This window comes from Hemicordylus capensis, chromosome 3, assembly GCF_027244095.1.
Source record: "Hemicordylus capensis ecotype Gifberg chromosome 3, rHemCap1.1.pri, whole genome shotgun sequence".
Classification (NCBI taxonomy): Eukaryota; Metazoa; Chordata; class Lepidosauria; order Squamata; family Cordylidae; genus Hemicordylus; species Hemicordylus capensis.
Window position 1 is genome coordinate 222,576,362 of NC_069659.1, and position 20,428 is coordinate 222,596,789.

Consider the following 20,428-nt stretch of genomic DNA (forward strand, 5'->3'; position numbering starts at 1 on the left):
AGTCTAGGAAAATATTTCTAATCTTACCTTTTATGTTAACTCTGTCAGCACAACTTGTGAGGCTTTTGACCTAATTTGCTGGATCAATATGGTAGAGTAGGGGTCAGCAGCTGGCATATTATATCTATTTATACAGCCTGAAGAATGCCTCCAACTGGTTTATTGAAATTCCACCCCTCCACAGCTACAAACTTCAGGTTGTTCTCTGCCTCTCAAAGTTATGTTTGAAAGTAACGTTACACTGTTACTGTAGCTGGCTTCATCCTGACTGCTCAGGAAGGGAAGGGGAGGGGAGGGGAGGGAAGCACTTCTGTGTGTTGTTGCTAAGCAACCACTGTTATATCCTCCATTGTAACTTGGACACCAAAGGAGATGCCTTTCTGGTCACCTAACAGCTAATCATGCTACCTCCCACTCTCCTTCCTAGTTATATTACTAAGGCTGCAATCTTAACTACACAAAGGAGTAAGTTCCATTGAACACAATTGACCTAATTCTACGTAGAGGTGTGTGTGGCCTGAGGTTCGTGGTCGGGTCTGAATCTAGACCGAACAACGGTGCCGTGAACCAGTCCGGTCCAGACCAACTGTGAACTGGCCCAGTGGTTTGAGGACTGGTGAGGGCAGCGCTGGGGGAAGGGGGTAAGCCGTACCTTTAAGAGTAAATAAGCACGTCCTTACCAGCATTACTGCCATTCCAGGAATCTTCCTGCTGCAGTAGCACTCCCACCAGCAGCCCACATGTGGCAACATGCATGGCGGTCAGGTGAGTGCTGGTACTGCAGTGGGGGGGAGAACCACTGCCACAGGAAGCTGCCTGGAGTGGAAGTAATGCTGGTAAGAACCTGCTTGTTTGCTTTTAAAGGTGCTGCTCACCGGCCTGCCCCCGGGCACTGCCCTCACTTGGGCTCAAACCACCAGATTGGTTCATGGTTGGGCCAAACCAGAACACACCAGTTCACAGAACCGTGGTTCAGTCCAGATTCAGTCCCGACCACAAACCTCGGAACATGCATACCCCGAATTCTAAAGGAAACATGCATAGGATTGTGCTGTGTGGCTCTTGAATACTGCGTGAGATTGACTGCACATTGGCAGCAGCAAGGGCAGCTGCTGCCTGCCACAAGGATTGACATAAAGCTGCTGGCAAATTGAAAATGGTGCATGTGGCAATAATCTTGACCTTGCCCCACTCCAGATGAATAAAATGGACGATCTGTTTGACAGGTAGGAGAAGAAGCAGCTGAGAAAGCCAAGGCATGGAGGTGGAGAAGGAAAAGGGGCTAAATTGAGACATTTTAGATATGGTAACAAGAAGGCCAATGGAAATTTTAATGAGGATAGTTTCTGCTGAGTACTGAGGGCAGGGGAAAGATTTTAAGAGGTCAAGAGAGTAGTTGAAAAGAGAAAGGCAGCAGAAGTAAACAGCAGGAAATGTAGCTTTCCCTCGTCACTATGTGTCTAGTTTCCCCAATGGAAACAATAATAAGCTCCCCTTTTTAATAAGATACTCCAAACTAGTAATTCTCAACACACTCTGGGCCTGTGGGATTTACCCTCCCTCTCAGTCCCCTTCCTTATCCTTACCTAGCATGAAGTTACTTTTGCTGTTGCCATCTTCAAAGGAAACAATGAAATATGCAGGGTTGGAGGCAAGAAGACATACAATTATAAACATCTCCTGCAGAGAACATTAAGCCTCAAGGTTTGTAAGTACCTTTTAAACTTCTTGATTTTTAATCACCAGCCTGAGATGGCCAGGAATAAACAGGCGTGCTATACCAACAATGAAATAGGGTTGCTCCTGTAAAATGTAGTACAACAACTTCATAACCTTGATTTGTTTTTCAAAGCAAGTGAATGCTTCTATTCCTATATATTATATTCAAATTTATATGCTGCTTTTCCACAATAAAACTGTGCTCAGGGCAGCTCACAATACACAAACATCAATGAAAATAATTCAAAAAACAGAACAGCATATCAATGAGCAATTCCATTCTATAATACAAGGAGGCTATTCTCGTGCGCAGTAGAAACTGACCCGGGAGGCTACCACAAGCCTCCTGGCATCAGGCAGCTCCCCAAAAGGGGCCATGCACTTGCATGGTGCCTTATGGGACTTCTGGGGGCTGGGAGGCCCCCGAACCCCACAGTCCTAACCGGCTCCATGACAGAGCCAGTCCTCGTCTGGGCAGCTGACCTGGCTGCCCAGGAATGGCTGCCTGATCGTCTGCGGGGAGAGCGGGTCACCCACTCTCCCCGCAATCCCCTTTCAGCTCTACATACGGATCATGTGTAAGGCCTTAATATGCACTACACAATTTCCCTAGTAATCAATTTGAAAAAAATATAACATTGCCAGTTGTAAATATCAATACAATTATTATCAGTTATTTAAAACACAATGATATTTCGAATAACCTACATTGCACAGTTTAGGAGGGGAAAGATTAAAGCTAATCAGTTGTGAGAAAGAGTAGACTCTGGCACAGTAATAAACTAAAGGACAAACAGGTCCAGATAAAGGTCAAATAAGCAATTTTCAGCAGTAGAAAATTAAAGAATTTAGTGCATAGGAACAGAGGAAGCTGCTTTCTATCAAGTCAGATCATTGGTCCATCTAGCTCAGTATTGTCTACCCAGACTGGCAGTGGCTTCTCCAAGGTTACAGGCAGGAACCTCTTTCAGCCCTATCTTGGAGATGCCAGGGAGGGAACGTGGAACCTTCTGCATGCAAGCATGCAGATGCTCTTTCCGGAGCAGCCCCATTCCTTAGGGGAATATCTAACAGTGCTTACATGTAGTCTCCTATTCAAATACAAACCAGGGTGGATGCTGCTTAACAAAGGGGACATTTCATGCTCAGTACCACAAGACCAGCCATCTAATGGTGCAGTGGGGAAATGACTTGATTATCAAGCCAGAGATTGCTGGTTCGAATCCCCGCTACTACACCTATATTGGGCAGCAGCGATATAGGAAGATGCTGAAAGGCATCATCTCACACTGCATGGGAGGGGGCAATGGTAAACCCCTCCTGTATTCTATCAAAGACAACCATAGGGCTCTGTGGGCGCCACGAGTTGAAACTGACTTGACAGCACACTATACTTTACCACAAGACCAGCTCTCCTAGTACATAGATAAAACAAACATTCATTCAAAAATATAATATAAAAATGCATATCCAGTATGAACAAAATTCATCTAACCCAACCAGGGGCTTAGCTATAATTGAACAAGGTGGGATAAATGTCCCTGGGCCCCTGAGGAAGATAGTGGTGGCTGAAGGATAGGTTGCTCTACATTCTCGTGCAAGAAAAATGTGTGATATTATTTTTATAGAAACAAGAGAAAGGGCATGCTGAAAATGTTTTATTTTTCACCATTTTCTTACAGTTCTACAGCAAAGACAAATTGAGGAGGGGAGAAGTGTGGGGGAGGAAATGAAGGGGCCCATCTTTACTTCTTGTCCCAAGGTGAACTCCAACCTTGCTATGTCCTTGATGTAACCCCCATACCAGTGCAGAAAAGAGAATATAACAATATAGATCTTCCACTCCTCAAAAGCTATGGAGGGGGCCATATATACTGTGCATGCACGCGCGCGCGCACACACACACACACACACACACACACAATCAGCAGTTCAGTGTCTCACTTGGGACAGCTACCCTCCCAGTTCTCACCTGGACTTTCTCCACAGAGTGAAGCTGTCTGTCTATCTTGCTTTATTTATCTGGACTTCTAGCTTGTCTCACTTCTCCTGCTTTGGCTCTCTGATGATAGGATGCTTTCACCATTACTACTACTACTTCTACAAATATTTATATACTGCTTCTCAGCAAAAGTTCCCAAAGTGGTTTATTATTTATTTATTTATTCAATTTCTATACCGCCCTTCCAAAAATGGCTCAGGGAGGTTCACACAGAGAAATAACAAATAAATAAGATAAACAAAATGGATCCCTGTCCTCAAAGGGCTCACAATCTAAAAAGAAACATAAGACAGACACCAGCAACAGTCCCTGGAGGGATACTGTGCTGGAGGTAGATAGGGCCAGTTACTCTCCACCTACTAAATAAAGAGAATCACCACATTAAAAGGTGCCTCTTTGCCAAGTTAGCTGGGGGGTTTACATAGAGGAATAACAAACAACATACATACATACACACATATAAAGATGGATCCCTGTCCCCAAAGGGCTCACAATCTAAAATGAAACATAAGATAGACACCAGCAACAATCCCTGGAAGGATACTGTGCTGGAGGCAGATAGGGCCAGTTGCTCTCTCCCTGCTAAATAAAGAGAATCATCACTTTAGAAGAATGCTTCTTTGCTCATTTAGCAGGGGCAGTTAACAGGCCACTGTCATATGACTCATTGACCTTCCAGAAGCTGATCCTGCTTCCTTTATCAGCAAGTGCTTTGTCATGTTCTTCTTGATACCCCTCTTGGGACACCTAAAGCCACTGACAGACAATTGTGTCTCAAATGGCCACTTCCACTGGGGTCCTCTTTGGATAAAGTATAACACTGGGTACTGGTTTCCCTCACTCTCCCATGATCTGCAAGCATGGTTGAACCCCAGACAATGTATTTATTCGCATGTAACATGGAACCACAGGTCCAATGAACATGCAGTTCTGCTCCTCAGCCCACCCTGCTCTCCTGTCTGCATTTGGACAAAATTGAGAGCAGGGTCTCTGCAGTCAGGAGGGGGAACTGGCTTTGTGGGCTTCCTTCTTCCATGAAGGACAGCTTGCACAGCCAATCATAGGCAGAGAGAGGGAGGAACTTCCTCCCTCAACTCTGGTTACAGTGAATTAAGCCTCCAGTTCTGCATTTGCACATCACACTCCAGAACTCAAACCTCAGGTATGAGCAAAGAAATTCACTACAAGCCATGGGCTCAAATTGGAGTTTGCCGAGCACAACCTAGGATCGCTTTCCAAATGGGACCAGAGTTGCAGGCATTCAGGTGTACAAGTTTGGAAACTTCTGGCTCCTTTTACACTGGTTTCCCATTATAAGCAATTCAGCCATTGTTATCAGTCCTGGACCACAGGTAAATGTCAGAACTGATGAAATGCCTCACAGGTACATACAGGTAAAGAGAAATATAAGATCCCCCAACTTTTTGGTAGATGTAAATCAAAGTCAGCAGCATAATTTATTTGAAATTTATTTGTAAACTGTATTGATCACTTGTCTATAAAAAATACACTGTGGTGTACAAATATAAAAACCTAAAGACTACAACCAACATTCAGATAAAACAAACAACATATCAAATCAATAGCAACCAAAAACTATCAGAATAACCATGAGCGTTATTTATTTAAAAGGCTTTCCTAAACAAAAAAACTATTGTCCCTATTGGAAGACAGTGGAATCTGGTGCATGTACAAGGGTAGCAGTATCCATAAGGTTGGCAACACAAGTGAATAGGCTGTCTCAATGCCGTATACATCTCCGCTCCTGAAAATGAAGCCTCTGAATACTAGGTGCTGAGAAGCAATAACAGGGGATGGCTATTGCTTTCATGTCCTGCTTGCTTCCCAGAGACACTCTGACTGGGCACTGAGGAGAACAGGATGCTGGACTAGATAGCCTTTGATCTGATACAGCACGGTCTTGTGTCCTTTAGGAGCAGACCCTCACCTGCCAATCTGGAGCAGACATTCACCTGCTTATCTGAGGGAGAGGATATATCAAGAGCAAGTGCTCCACAGAGTGTGCAGAGTGCAGGCCATTCACAGCTTTAAAGGTGAGACGAGAGCCAATGATTTATGATAGTGGTGGATCATCTTGCAGGCCTCCAGCTGTTATTTTGAAAAAGCAACATTGCTACCAATGAAGCATTTATAAAGCACCAGGAGGATTGTTTGTTGTAACACAAAGAGAGACGAAAAACAACAACAAAAATGGAGGGAAAGGATTTCCTGGCTGCATTAACCTGCCAAATCTTCAGAATCAATTCTTCTCATCCATGCAACACCTGGGAGCATGGGCAATTACCGTCAATCCAAATTAGGGCTGCGATACTCTTGCAACCAGGGGTGTGATTTTAACTAAAACAAATACAAGCCCAAAGCTGCATTATTGATCGCTGTTATTAGCATCTCATCCCATAGTGGGGCCCCATCATTTAAACCTTCCCATTAAGGCACCAAAAATGTTTTCTTTTTCTTTTTCAAAGCAGGGCATCCATGCAATTATTGTGCCGAGTGGGAGGTAGAAATGTAATTATGTGTGCTAACTAAATTAAGGAGCTTGCATGGTTCATTATAGTTCATTTTTCGGTCAGCACTTTGGATCAGCAGCTGGTGCAACATTTCTTTTTCTATTAAAACAAGTTGATTGCATCTTGTCTGGGTAAGTAGCCCATTCCAAGTGCCTCTTAAAAACTCACCTCTTTGGGACTCTCAAACTGATCTCTTTGTCTCCCTTTTTCTGCCTCCATACCCTTTTCCATTTGTGTCCAGTCTCTTAAATTATAACTCTGAGGCTAAGAACTGTGGCTTTTATTTTGTTTTGTTTTATTTTGTTTACAGTAATTAGTGCCTAATTACTATAAGTAAAGTAAAGTTGTACCCTTGAGTCGGTGTCCACTCCTGGTAACCACAGAGCCCTGTAGTTGTCTTCGGTAGAATACAGGATGGGTTTACCATTGCCTCCCTCCACGCAGTGTGAGATGATGCCTTTCAGCACCTTCCTATATCACTGCTGCCCAATATAGGAGGTTCCCACAGTCTGGGAAACATACCAGTGGGGATTCGAACCAGCACCTCTTGCTTGCCAGGTAACTCACTTCCCTGCTATGCCATTAGGTGGCCACTCTAAATATAAATAATAAGAAATAAAACTCCTCCCAATTCTAAAATGCCCAAACCATTGTGAACAAAGCTCAACCTCTGCTACAGTTAAGCTGAGCTCAAAATGCTGTGCTTTCTCCTGTGCCAATTTCTTTCCTCCCCATTTACCTAAATTAACTAAGTTGCAAGCAGGAAGAGGATGGAAAAAAGCAGCCAAGAAGGCTTGCAAAAACTGGGGGCTTCCATAAATTCCAGACTTCCTGTATGCTAATATGAATTCTGGGGAATTTTGTTGTTCCATGACTAGGAAGAATGAAAATGGACACAGGTAAGGTATGGGGACATGCAGACATTTGATATGATTTTCTCATTGCTGTCATGGCTCATCTCGTGCATCGATCAAGAGCAGGGCTGCACAACTTTGGCCCTCCAGCTGTTGTTGGACTGCAGCTCCCATAATCCCTTACTGTGGTTGGGAATGATGAGAGTTGTAGTCCAAAAACAGCTGGAGGGCCAAGGGGAGTAACAGCAGGAGAGAGGGCATGCCCTCAACTCCTGCCTGTGGCTTCCAGCGGCATCTGGTGGGCCACTGTGCAAAACAGGATGCTGGACTAGATGGGCCTTGGGTCTGATCCAGCAGAGCTGTTCTTATGTTCTATGTTAGGTTGTACACCTCTGACCTAGAGCATTTGCTAGTGTTTTTAAAGGCAGTCAGTGAACTGGAACCAAAAGTATGGGGGGGAACCATGTAGATCCAGAGCCAGCACAGTGTAGTGGTAGTGGAGTGTGTTGGAAGTGAAGGATTATACGCTGTCTCTTGTCTCAATGACATGGGAGGACAGACTAGTGAGTCCGAGGGCTAGAGGGTCAAGACATTGGTCATTGCTTCTCTACTGCTCTGACACTATCCCTTTGATATGTAGATTGCTAGTCTTAGGGACTTCCTTCCTCTCTCTCTTCTCTTCCCTTCCTTCTACCTTGCAACATGCAAGCTCCTCTCCCCTGCACCATGTGTGCAGAGATGCAGAATCCATCTGCATCCAGCTAGATATATAGATTAGAGATCCTAACTCCTCACTTTTCTATCTAGAATGGAGTTCTCTAATAAATATCATTTATATTGATTTGAAACTATGAACTGGCTCCAAGTTACTTTATTCTCAGCATACATGCATGCCTAACAAAATTCTACTGTGTTGTGCCTCTGTGCACTCTGCTATAATGAAAAAGGGTTTCTCCTACCAGAGAGAATTCCCAACAGAGTGCTGGACTAGAACATATTCATATCCCTTATCAGCTATGAAGTTCCCTGGCTGGCCTTGAGCAGGTCACCAACTCTCAACCCAATCAACCTCATAGGGTTAAAATGGGGGACAGGATACCATGTGTGCCACCTGAGCTCCTTAGAGGAAGAATGGGAAATAAATGAAATAAATACAATTACTACCATCAACTTTGTTGTTACTGCAATATAGATGATGTTTAGCAGATCCTATGGCTGAACTTGGAGGATTCTGCTTTGAGGAAATTTAATGGTAGGGAGCAAAAACAATTTCAGTAAGACTATCATATTTTTAGTGGAAACCTAACATTGTATTTATTGTATTCTAACACTGTATTCTCTCTTGGAAAATACACATAGCTTCTCAGTTATGAATGATTTCATCCTTTCAGTATATATTCTTCCCTGGAAATGCAGCTTGAAACATTCATGTGGTAGAAAACATTAAACTGGAAGAGCCTCTTCATCATTCCACCTCTACCCTATTCTTCTTATGAATCTGTATTACATAGCCAAAAGGAGCAATCATGAATAGCAGCAGAAAGAACCAATCTAATGCTGCTGGTAACACACAATGCCTTTTTTGTACCACTTATGTATTTACGGAATATTTATATGTCCTCCCCACCAGTACAGGCTGGTGACCCCTGCTCCAGGGCTGCAGTGAGGATGGGAACATATCACTTTAAATAGTGTCAAACTTACCTACCTCCAGCACCGGACACCCTATATACCCCAGTGGTAGCCAACCCAGCATCCTGCAGAGAGGGTGCCACACCCCTGACACTCCGCTGACCTCCATGCCTGTGTGGCTGTGTAGAAAGTCGGTGCAAATAAGCTAGCTCCCACCCACCCTTTTTCAGTGAGAGACTAGCTGGCCGGGGGTGGGGGCAGAAGGAATTTTTTTGTTGTCATCAAAGCTGTTGGTGGGAATTTTTTCATCTAGACCTCACTGATGTTTGTTTGACACCAGGCCTATAGTCAGGGGTGGGAGCCACTTACTAGTGTAGTTTGGGTCATGCTGGCAGGTGAGTGTGGGTTTTGGGAGGCAGTTCAAGAATTATTTTTATTTCTTTATTTACATTTATATCCCGCTCTTCCTCCAAGGAGCCCAGAGCAGTGTACTACATAATTGAGTTTCTCCTCACAACAACCCTGTGAAGTAGGTTAGGCTGAGAGAGAAGTGACTGGCCCAGAGTCACCCAGCTAGTATCATGGCTGAATGGGGATTTGAACTCGGGTCCCCCCGGTCCTAGTTCAGCACTCTAACCACTACACCACGCTGGTAATCCTGGAACAGCTCCTGAGGGCTGTGTGGCCCAGGTTGTCGGGGAATGAACTCCCTTTGGGGTGACATTTGGTGCACCCATCAGAGTTTTGGGGCTCAGGTGCCAGTGACTCAGGCAATTCCCCCTTGACACAGCAAACTGTGTGGCAAAGAGGAAGTTATGGAAGTTGCATGGCTGCTGGAAGCCTCCAAGCCTGGTTGCTTTGCCCAGCAGTGGATAAATAAACCTCATAGTGAGGCTAGTCTCTCCCCCACAGTGGGAGGAGTTACCAGCACTCTAGTTGTAGCTTAAGTTGAGTATTGCACTGTTGCAGATCTTTGTTAGTTAAGCAAGTATGGCCTTAGTTCAACCCATTAGCTGTTTCCTGACTTCACTGGAGCCCAGGGGCAAATTTGTACCATGATCGATCTAGTAAGGACTCGCTCCAGCCTGGAAATGACTGCCAAAGCAGCCATATGTTAAAAGTCTCTTTCAAGGTAGGGCTTCCTCATCCAGGGTGCTGATGATGTCATCCATAATCACACTGTCCCCCTCACATTATTATGTCTGTACTAGCTTAAGTAGTAAACTATATACTCAGTTGCAGTGATCTTATACGTGTCCTATATCACATCTTAATACAGCCGGCAGTGGAAAGGAAAGTTGTTGCAGCTGAAATTCTTGCAAGACGGTGAAAGGTTTCCATAGGTTTCTTCTGCTTGGTCACTCACAGTAGATGCTCATTTGTAAAACAAAGTGCAGAATCAGATTCTTACTGCAGGCAAAACCTTTCCAAAAAAACTCATTAGTTATTGGAATAAAATAAACATCCAAATGAAACTTGCATAACACAGGCATCCATCTTTTCACCCAAGCATCCAAATGCAATCCTCTATCACAGATATTTCAGGAATGCATTACTAAAGCACAACTTTGATGCTGGGATCATATATCTTCTGTTGGATACCTATGTCTTTGTTTTTCAGAAGTCTACCCACCCACCCCCGCCTCCCCCATTAAGCTGTACAGCTATTAAACTAAAAATAAGTGTGTTGCTCATTCACAATTCTTTTAAAAACACAGTTCCTTAAATAATAGGCTGAAGCGTCAAATGACTAGGGAAATGCAGAACTGGTCTGGGGGACCGTGGTCCGACGGTTCAGTCCGGGGGTTCGTGGGATCGTGATTGAACTGAACACACACACCGCGGTTCCATCCGGACTGGAACCGGACCACCGGGTCCGGTCTGGTAGGTCCGCAAACTTTTTTTAAAAATAAAATTTAAAATAAAAAAAGTAACCTTGCTGTAGCTGTGTGTGGGGGGGTGTCCACACAGGTTCCCTCTCCCCCGCCGGCCTCCTTCATCACTGCTGCAGCCAGGTAAACATAGTCTTTTTGGCTCTTTGGGGCCTCCGTAAAAGCAAGCGGCTACCATTTTGGTTGCCACCGCACATGCGCAAATGCCCTATGCGAGGCCTGCCATGGCCTCTGGCTAGGCAGATGGCATGTGCGCATGCGCGCAGCAGCCAAAATGGCAGCCGCTCATTTTTACGGGGGCCCGAAAGGGCCAAAAAGACTCTGTTTACCCGGCTGTGGTGGTGATGAGGGAGGCTGGTGGGGGGAGAGGGAACCCACACGGACCCCCCCCACAGCTACAGCAAGCCCCCCCCCCCCCCCGAAGGGGCTACAGGTAGTTACTTTTTTGATTTTGATTTTTTTTTTTAAGTTCGTGGACCAGATGGGCGGGTTCGATGGGGGCCGAACCACTCTGGCCTCGAACCGAACCAGGCTAGACGGTTCCGTGCACACCACTACAAATGATCCATGAAGCGAAATGGAACCCACCTAATTTGTATGTACAATTGCTACAGTTGTAGCCAAATTTTGCTGAAGTAAAATTTGAAGCAGATCTGTGAGGTTTCTTGTGTTTCCCATGAAAAATATAAAAATAATTTTGAGATAAGTCAATAATTTTGACAAGACTGGTGGCATTGCTGGGTGAGGGGGAATGTATATTTCCCACACACCCCTACATTGCCACCAGAATTTGCCTACAATAAAATATTGAGTTACCTCTTTGGGTGAAATATCCAAGGAATTTTGAAGGAAACTGAAGAAGGTTTAATATAACACATTAAAGTTCTCGGTTTTCTTCACACCTCCCTAATGGCAGCCTACCATGAACTCAATACACCTCCTGTTTTGTTTCCCGCCTGGGACTGCAAAACTGGAAAGTGGGTACAATTTTGGGTACAGTTGGGTACAATTTTGTGGGGCATAAATTGTATATCCCTCTTCTGGGATCTACAGCATCTATTAAACAATATAATGGGTTCTTTTATGTAAACCACTCATTCAGCTCTCACTTAGAATCAGTTTCTGATTATCCTATTACACACACACACACACACTCACTTTTGAGTCTCTCAGTAAATTTAACAGTATTATCCACTGGATTCTAAAGCTGCTATATAGATCTAAGGAGTCTTGTTTTGTCTCACTTTACCCATGGGGCAGGTCAGATAGTCAATTCATGTGGATTTAACTGTGCTGGCACTGATGTGTACCTACTGGATACCTTGGCAGAGGAGAATGAGTTGCAAGAATGGATTGTACTATAAATTTCCACATTGCTCTGGGGGCTGTGAAGGGGTTCTGATTAGCTTCTCTTATCTTATCTGTAGCTTCAATGCCAGAGGAGAATGGGCCATGATTAGGTGATGATAAGCTCACCAGTATGAAAGATTTTGTTTATAACTTTCATTTTCACTTGTAGACATCAGCAGTTCTGCTTCTCCTGCAGTTCTGTTTCTCGTGTACTCCTACTTTTTCTTTTTTTTAAAGGTCATTTATTAAGTCTGATTTTTTCCAGTACTGCGGTCTTCCTGCATTTGTGAGTAATTTTATATATATCATTGGGACCCTAAGTCAAAATAATAAAAGGAGATCATTCACACTTTCAAAAACTCTGTTCTACCTGGGTTTGGAAGCAGAGTGTGCTCCCAATTTTCAGTTGTGTGGAAGCAGGGTAGGATGAAAACCTGGGTAGAAGCGATCGCGTGAAAGCAAGGTAGGAGGAAAACTTGGCTAGTTTTTCACCTCAAGATATGTTAAAGTTAACATAAAAGTTAACAAAAAGGCCATTGGCCAAGAACACATCCATGGCTACCTTCGCACATAACACCAAACTGAAGACAAATGAGCCCAAAGTTCAATTTCATGGTAGTCTGAATGCCTAAAACCACTGTTTCATCACCAAAGCAACCAAAGGTTTCCATCCCAAACTGTAATCTGAACCTTCAGCTGCCTCTCTGATCAGTTGCCCTGCCCTCCCCAGTCCCCGCATTCCTGCTGTTGCCACATCCCAAGCTTCACTGCATCTAAGTTTCCCTCATGTGAACCACACTGGGGGAAGCCTGCTTTCCACTGAGTCTTATGGTCCCCCTTTGTCCACCCACACAGAAAGGATGGGATAAAAAGACAGGCACAGTGAGAGAAATCTGCAGCAATCAAGGGCTGCAGAAGTGTTTTCACAAGCACATGGAGTCATGGCAAAGTTTGGGTTAAAAGACAGCCAATGGAATTCTTGAGTGGTTCTGTTCTACTTTTTGTACATGTTTGTAGGGGGAAGGGGCCCCAGCCCCTTCCCCTGCGATGCAAGCAAGCAAAATGAGCCATACCTCATGAGAAGAACTGTCCTGGGTAACACCTATGTATTAGTTACATTAGCTGGGCAATGAAGCCAAGTGTAATGATAAAACCTTAGACATCCCAAGGACCATTCTCTCATGAGAGTTGCAGGTTATAGAGGCACACATGCAGGCTGGAGGGGTATTGCCACTCAACCCAGTTGCTTGCTAGATCTCTGCAAGCCCCAGAGAAGGGTACCCCAGCAACACTGACAGGTGGAAAGCAGAAAGCATGAGTCAAAGCACTCCCTCTGGCAGTCTCATCATCCCTTAACACAAATGGATGGGTTTTCCACCCCAGCACATCTACTCAGCTTGGCAGGGATCTCTGAGAACACAGGTTTCCCTGAGCTGGGATTCCCTGTGGCAGCTAATCTACATATGCTGCAATGCCGGTCCCTGCCCAGGAATTTTGAATGTGTACTAGGGACCATCTCCGATGTTACCCTACTCTGCTCACCTGAGACCATCCAGACACATGGAGTGGCCCAGTCTCCTTGGGAGCCCATAAATGTTGAGAGGGTAATGCACAGAGTATGAGTTCTATTGTTAGATACCAGGGCCCACACATCAGCAGGGGCTCCAATAGTTGGACGACCTAACTCATGCGAGTGCAATCTGACAGAGACCTGAAGTTCATAGATCCTCTGGTCCTGCCCAATGGATTGGCCCTCTCATGAGAGGGCTAATCCCTGGCCCATAAGCCATAAGAGGGGCAGGAGTGTGTTGAATCTTCCTGGACTGCTTGGCCCAGGTCTACCATTCCAAGAGCATCCTTTGTCACAGTAGACCAAACCCCAGGATCATTTGCCCAACCTCATATACAAGTTATCTTCTAGGAAGTCCTAATGACTCTCTCCAGGAATCACAGAAAACTGGTGCCCCTCTGCTTCCCCAAATACCAGTAGTTCTGCTTGTCCATGTGAGGAACGGGTTTAAATGTCACTTTCCTGCAGAGGGCAGGTGATCGATGCTGAAAAGGCATGATCATGCTGGGCATCCCCTTGACGATCATGGCCAATGGTTGCTGTTCTACTGTTGCCCTGATACCTTGTCTGCAGTCTGGTGATGTGACTGCTATGGAGCTTGCTGGGATGTGGCCTCAGCAGATCAGGGAGAGGGAGGGGCCCCTCTGCTCACAAGCTGCAGGCTGAGAGCCTGTGGCTCAGTGATTGTCTGTGGATGATTCATGGGCTCACGGATTAACCACAGGCTCATCTACCCAAGGTTTCATGTTATGTCTGAAGGTGGCCCATGTTTCCAAGAATCAGACAGAGGCTACTCTCAACTGTCATGAAATTTAAAAAAAAAAAATTCAAGTCTGAGAACCATCTATCTATATAATTCTCTTAAACGTACCAGTTGCTAATCCCATGTGTGGCAGCTCTCACAAGAGTTCACGAGCAAGCTGCGGGGGGTGGGGAAGCAAACAGACAGACTAATGGATGGCAAGATGGCCAAAAGTAGTGCTAGGTGAAGTGGTGGATGGGAAGATGGGAAATCGGCAGGGGGTGGAGCAGCACGGGGGGTGCTGGAAAGCAGTGGCTGAAATGGGCTGAGAATAGAGAAGAGAAGAGAAGAGAAGAGAAGAGAAGAGAAGAGAAGAGAAGAGAAGAGAAGAGAAGAGAAGAGAGCCAGTGTGGTATAATGGTTAGAGTGCTGGACTAGGACCGGGGAGACCCGAGTTCAAATCCCCATTCAGCCATGAAACTAGCTGGGTGACTCTGGGCCAGTCACTTCTCTCTCAGGCTAACCTACTTCACAGGGTTATTGTGAAAGAGAAACTCAAGTATGTAGTAGGGACTCTGGGCTCCTTGGAGGAAGAGCGGGATATAAATGTGATGATGATGATGATGATGATGATGATGATGTAAGAGCTGAAGGGGAGAGGAGGGGGAAAGGCCAAGAATGAGCTGGGGGGAGAAGCAGGGGAGAAAACTAGAGGTGCAGATGCTCTGTGCCCGGGCCAGCTAGTATCTGTTTGATTCCTTATTTAAACAAAACAGGCCTCGGATACCAAACATCTAAAACATCAAGTCAAATGAACCATCTATTCTACATGGATGATCTGAAGTTGTATGGAAAGTCCTAGTCAGAAATTGAATCACTGCTAAACACTGTCCGTATATTCAGTAGCGATATAGCAATGGAGTTTGGACGAGACAAGTGTGCTGCATTAATAATGAACAGAGGAAAAATAAGAAAAACAGAAGGAACAGAACAGCCCAATGGAAGCAACATCAAGAACCTGAAGGAGAAAGAGCATTACAAATACTTGGGCATTCTCCAGGCTGATAACATTGCACACACTGAAGTTAAAAGAAAAATTGGAAGTGAATACATCAGGAGAGTTAGAAAAATCCTCAAGTCCAAACTCAATGGCAGGAACACCATACATGCCATAAACACCTGGGCTATACCTGTTATCAGATACACTGCAGGAATAATAGACTGGACCCAGGCAGAGCTAGAGATGCTAGATCGTAAGACCAGAAAAATAATGACCATCAATCATGCTCTGCACCCCCGCAGTGATGTAGATAGGCTATAGCTCCCTCGCAGCTCAGGTGGAAGACGAATGCTGCAAGTCCATCAAACAGTAGAGGAGAAAAGAGGCCTTGAAGAATATATCAAGGACAGTGAAGAAGATGCACTTCAAATGGTCAATAACGAGTAGGGATGTGCAAAAAATTTCGGGCACAGAACGATCTGTGCCCGAAATGAACAATTTCGGGTGATTCGGGGCCGAACCGAATCACCCCCGATGCCCCCCGAATTTTTTTGGGCACGAGCCGAATCACCCGAATTTCGGGCACAAAAAATTCGGGTGATTCGGTTCATGGTTGATTTTTGGCGATTTTTTAAAGTTTTAGTGACTTTGGGGCAGTTCGGGGGCATAGCATGGGATTTGGGCAAAAGGAGTGGGGTGGGGTGGTAGTGCCTAATGGGTGCAGGCTACCACCCCAATTTCAGGGGGATTGGGCAAAGGGCTGATTTTTGGTAAATTTCTGAAAATTTCATGTCTTTGGGGCAGATTGGGGCATATTGGGGCAGAAAGTGGGGGCTGGGGCAGAATAGTGGGGTGGGGTGGTAGTGCCTCATGGGTGCAGGCTACCACCCCAATTTCAGGGGGTTTGGACAAAAAACTTCTGAGGTGTGAATTCTCATTCTATCATAGCAAATGAGATTTTTTTCAATTAAACAACTCTCATGACCCCACTTTCACTTTTTCACACTTTCCTTTAATATGAATAATATGAGGAAGTAATCAATTTAGCACACTTCACCTTATGAAGACAAACCTCATACAAATAAATTCACCATAATTCACCCCTCTGCCCAATCACTCTTAAATTGGGGATGGGTGGTAGCCTCCAGCCATCAGGCACTATCTACCAGCCCACCCCACTCCTTTGGGGCAGATCCACTTTCTGCCCCCAATCTGCCCCAAAGACACCCAAACTTCAAAAATTCTCAAAAAATCAGCCCTCTGCCCAATCCCCCTGAAATTGGTGTGGTAGCCTCCACCCATGAGGCACTACCACCCCACCCCACTCTTTTGGGGCAGATCCACTTTCTGCCCCCAAACTGCCCCAAAGTCACCAAAACTTCAAAAATTCTCAAAAAATCACCCCTTTGTCCAAACCCCCTGAAATTGGGGTGGTAGCCTGCACCCATGAGGCACTACCACCCCACCCCACTATTCTGCCCCAGCCCCCACTTTCTGCCCCAATATGCCCCAATCTGCCCCAAAGACATGAAATTTTCAGAAATTTACCAAAAATCAGCCCTTTGCCCAATCCCCCTGAAATTGGGGTGGTAGCCTGCACCCATTAGGCACTACCACCCCACCCCACTCCTTTTGCCCAAATCCCATGCTATGCCCCCGAACTGCCCCAAAGTCACTAAAACTTTAAAAATTCACAAAAAATCAGGACTTTGCCCAATCCCCCTGAAATTGGGGTGGTAGACTCTACCCATTGGGCACTACCACCCCACCCCAAAATTTTGCCCCTGGGCCCCTTTTACCCCCCCGAATCGATTCAGATTCGGATTCAGATTAAATCCAAATCAGAACCGAATCAAGGGTGATTCGGGTGACCCAGATTCGGGCACAAAACAGAATGGGGGTGATTCGGCTCGGGTCCGAGCCGAATCACCCAAAAATCCGAATTGCACACCCCTAATAACGAGAAACTATTCAACACCAATGAAAAAAAGCAGGTCTACAAGAAAGAACAAGTCAAGAACCGAGCAGAAAAATGGAAAAATAAGCCACTGTAGGTGGTCTTACCCTACCAGACTTAAGGTTGTATTTTGATGCTGTTTGACGTGGTTAAAAGAATGGATAACATTAAGAAATCCTAGAATACTTGATTTGGAGGGATTTGATAGAAGGTTTGGATGGCATTCATATTTGTGGTATGAAAAAAGTAAAATACATAAAGACTTTCTGAATCATTATGTGAGAAGGAGTTTAATGAGGGTATGGTTAAAATATAAAAATTGGCTGGAACCTAAAACTCCGTTATGGGTATCTCCGACTGAAGCTTTAACATGTAAAGAAGTAAATATGCAATTGCAATGGGGTACTTATAGGGATTTGTTATATTTTCAAGAAAAGGATTGTAAGTTAAAGAGTTTAACTGAAGTTCAAAACTTGGTTAGAGATTGGTTTCAGTACCACCAGCTAAATGAAATGTATAAGAAGGATCTTAAAGTTGGATTTGAAGATCAGACGTCGAGATTTGAGAAGGAGCTATGTGAAAATGATGAAAAGTCAGTTTCTAAAATGTACAAGCTTTTGCTTTTGGAGGAGACAAGAGATGAAATGGTTAAAACGACTATGGTAAAGTGGGCTCAAGATGTGGGGTGTAATATAGAAATGGCAGCCTGGGAAAAATTATAGAAAACTGATTTAAAATTTACAGCATGTTATGCTTTAAAAGAAAATTATTATAAAATGATGTATAGATGGTATTTGACACCAAAAAATTAGCATTAATGTATAAAAATGTTTCAAACAAATGTTGGAAATGTGGAGACACTGAAGGTACCTTTTTCCATATGTGGTGGACTTGTAGGAAGGCTAAGGCCTATTGGGATATGATATATAATGAGTTAAAGAAAATATTTAAAAGGACATTTCCTAAGAAACCAGAATCCTTCCTGCTGGGAATAACACAAGGAGTATTTTCTACTACTGCTTTAAAATTTTTCATGTACGCTTCCACGGCTGCCAGAACAATATATGCACAGAAATGGAAGAGCAATGAACTCCCTTCAAAAGAAGATTGGCTAATAAAATTTTTGGAATATGTGGAGATGGCAAAACTTACAGTATTGATAAGAGATCAAAATTTAGAATGCTTTAAAGAAGATTGGAAACCATTCTTGTTGTATCTAAAGAACTATTTTCCTACTATGGATTTTACAGCAGGGTTTGAAATTTAGTAATAATAGCATGTTGGGTAGATTAAAATTGTGTTTGTAAGGTTTAAATCTATGTTTTGAATTATTATTATAGCAAAGGTAAATTTTATAGTTGATGATTCACAAAGAGGTGTGAGCGGGAAGTCCATATTTGTTTATTTGTTGTGCATGTAAATAAGAATATTGTCAAAATCAATAAAAATTTAATTTCTAAAAAAAGAAAGAAAAATAAACCACTGCGTGGTCAATATTTGCACAATATAAGTGGAAAATCAGACATCACCAAGGCCTGGCAATGGCTTAAGAATGGCAACTTGAAGAAAGAAACAGAGGGTTTAATACTGGCTGCACAAGAACAGGCACTAAGAACAAATAATGCAATAAGAGCAAAAGCAGAAAAGCAAACAACAAACAGCAAGTGCCACCTTTGTAAAGAAGCAGATGAAACCGTGGACCACCTAATCAGCTGTTCTGACTACAAACAAAGGCATGACAAGGTAGCAGCAATGATACACTGGAACATCTGCAAAAAATACAAGTTATCTGTAGCCAAAAATTGGTGGCACCATACAATTGAAAAAGTTGTTGAAAATGAAGATGCAAAAATCTTATGGGACTTCCGACTACAAACAGACAAACATCTGCCACACAATACACCAGATATAACTGTAGTCGAGAAGAAAGAAAACAACTCAAAATAATCGACACAGCAATACCAGGGGATAGGAGAATAGAAGAAAAAGAAATAGAAAAAATCACCAAATACAAAGATCTACAAATTGAAATTGAAAGGCTGTGGCAGACAAAGACCCAAATAATCCCAGTGGTAATTGGCACCCTGGGTGCTGTTTCAAAAGACCTTGAAGAGCACCTCAACACCATAGGGGTCACAGTAATCACCCCTCCATGAGAAATCACCCCTCACAGAAATCATACCCCTCCAGCCCGCATAAGCCAATTACAAAAAACAACTTTACTGGGAACAGCCTATATTCTGCGACGATATCTATCACAACAGCAACAACATTTACGATAAAATTCAGCCATCCAAGGTCCTTGGGAAGGACTCAAAGTCTGGATAAAACAAACCAGTCAATAACATCTGTATGACTGTGTAAATAAATAATAATGTAAGTGCTGAAGGGGAGAGGAGGGGGAAAGGCCAAGAATGGGGTGGGGGGAGAGAAGCAGCAGGGAAAACTAGAGGTGCAGATGCTCTGTGCCTGGGTCAGCTAGTATCTGTTTGATTCCTTCTTTAAAGGATACCCTAGGTCAGGGGTTCCCAACCAGTGGTACTTCAAATGTAGCTGGGGATGATGGGAGTTATACTTTAGCAACATCTGGACTTCCACCAGTTGGGAACCCCTACCCTAGGCCTTTTCAGGCTTTTTTCAAGACTAATGATTGCATGCACACTCATTAAAACACCTGTAGAAGATCCTGGGTGCACAGCTATACGGAGGCAGGGGTCTATGAATTTAATATCACTAGATGGAAGTGTTTTCTGCATAAGGGTAGGTTTGCTGCATAAGAGTACAGATGTTTTCCACTATCTTATCTCCAATAGTGGCAAATACTAATGTAGAAGAGTGGTATAGAATTTAAATAGATTAAAAATACATAAATATCAAGCCAAAGTTTGTAGGAGTTTTTTCCTGACAAATTTACCACTACATGCATTAAATATTTCATTTCTGGGGGAGGGGATTCTTTCAGGCATATTAAGATAATTGATATCTACCTTAACTGGGAGTTATTGATATTGCTACACTGAATCAACCTACATCTTTTTTAATTTGTTTCACCTGACAAGTCCAGGACATTGGACATCATCATGTCAATTGGTCTTCCTAGAATGTTCAGATGTGGCATGATGTTTCTATCAGACTGCTCCTAACATTTTGTAAATTAAATTTAAGTATTTATTTCCTTG

General features: G+C 43.8%; 1 long non-coding RNA gene across 2 annotated transcripts in view; it reads left to right on the forward strand.

Annotated features, from left to right (window-relative positions):
- The first annotated feature begins 355 nt into the window (after positions 1-355).
- Positions 356-20,428, forward strand: part of LOC128351777 (uncharacterized) — a 56,187-nt gene continuing 36,114 nt past the window's right edge. For both annotated transcript variants that reach the window (XR_008320033.1, XR_008320034.1), the window contains exons 1-2: positions 356-465; positions 5,656-5,775. This is a non-coding gene — a long non-coding RNA (uncharacterized LOC128351777). The remainder of the gene's footprint in view (positions 466-5,655; positions 5,776-20,428) is intronic.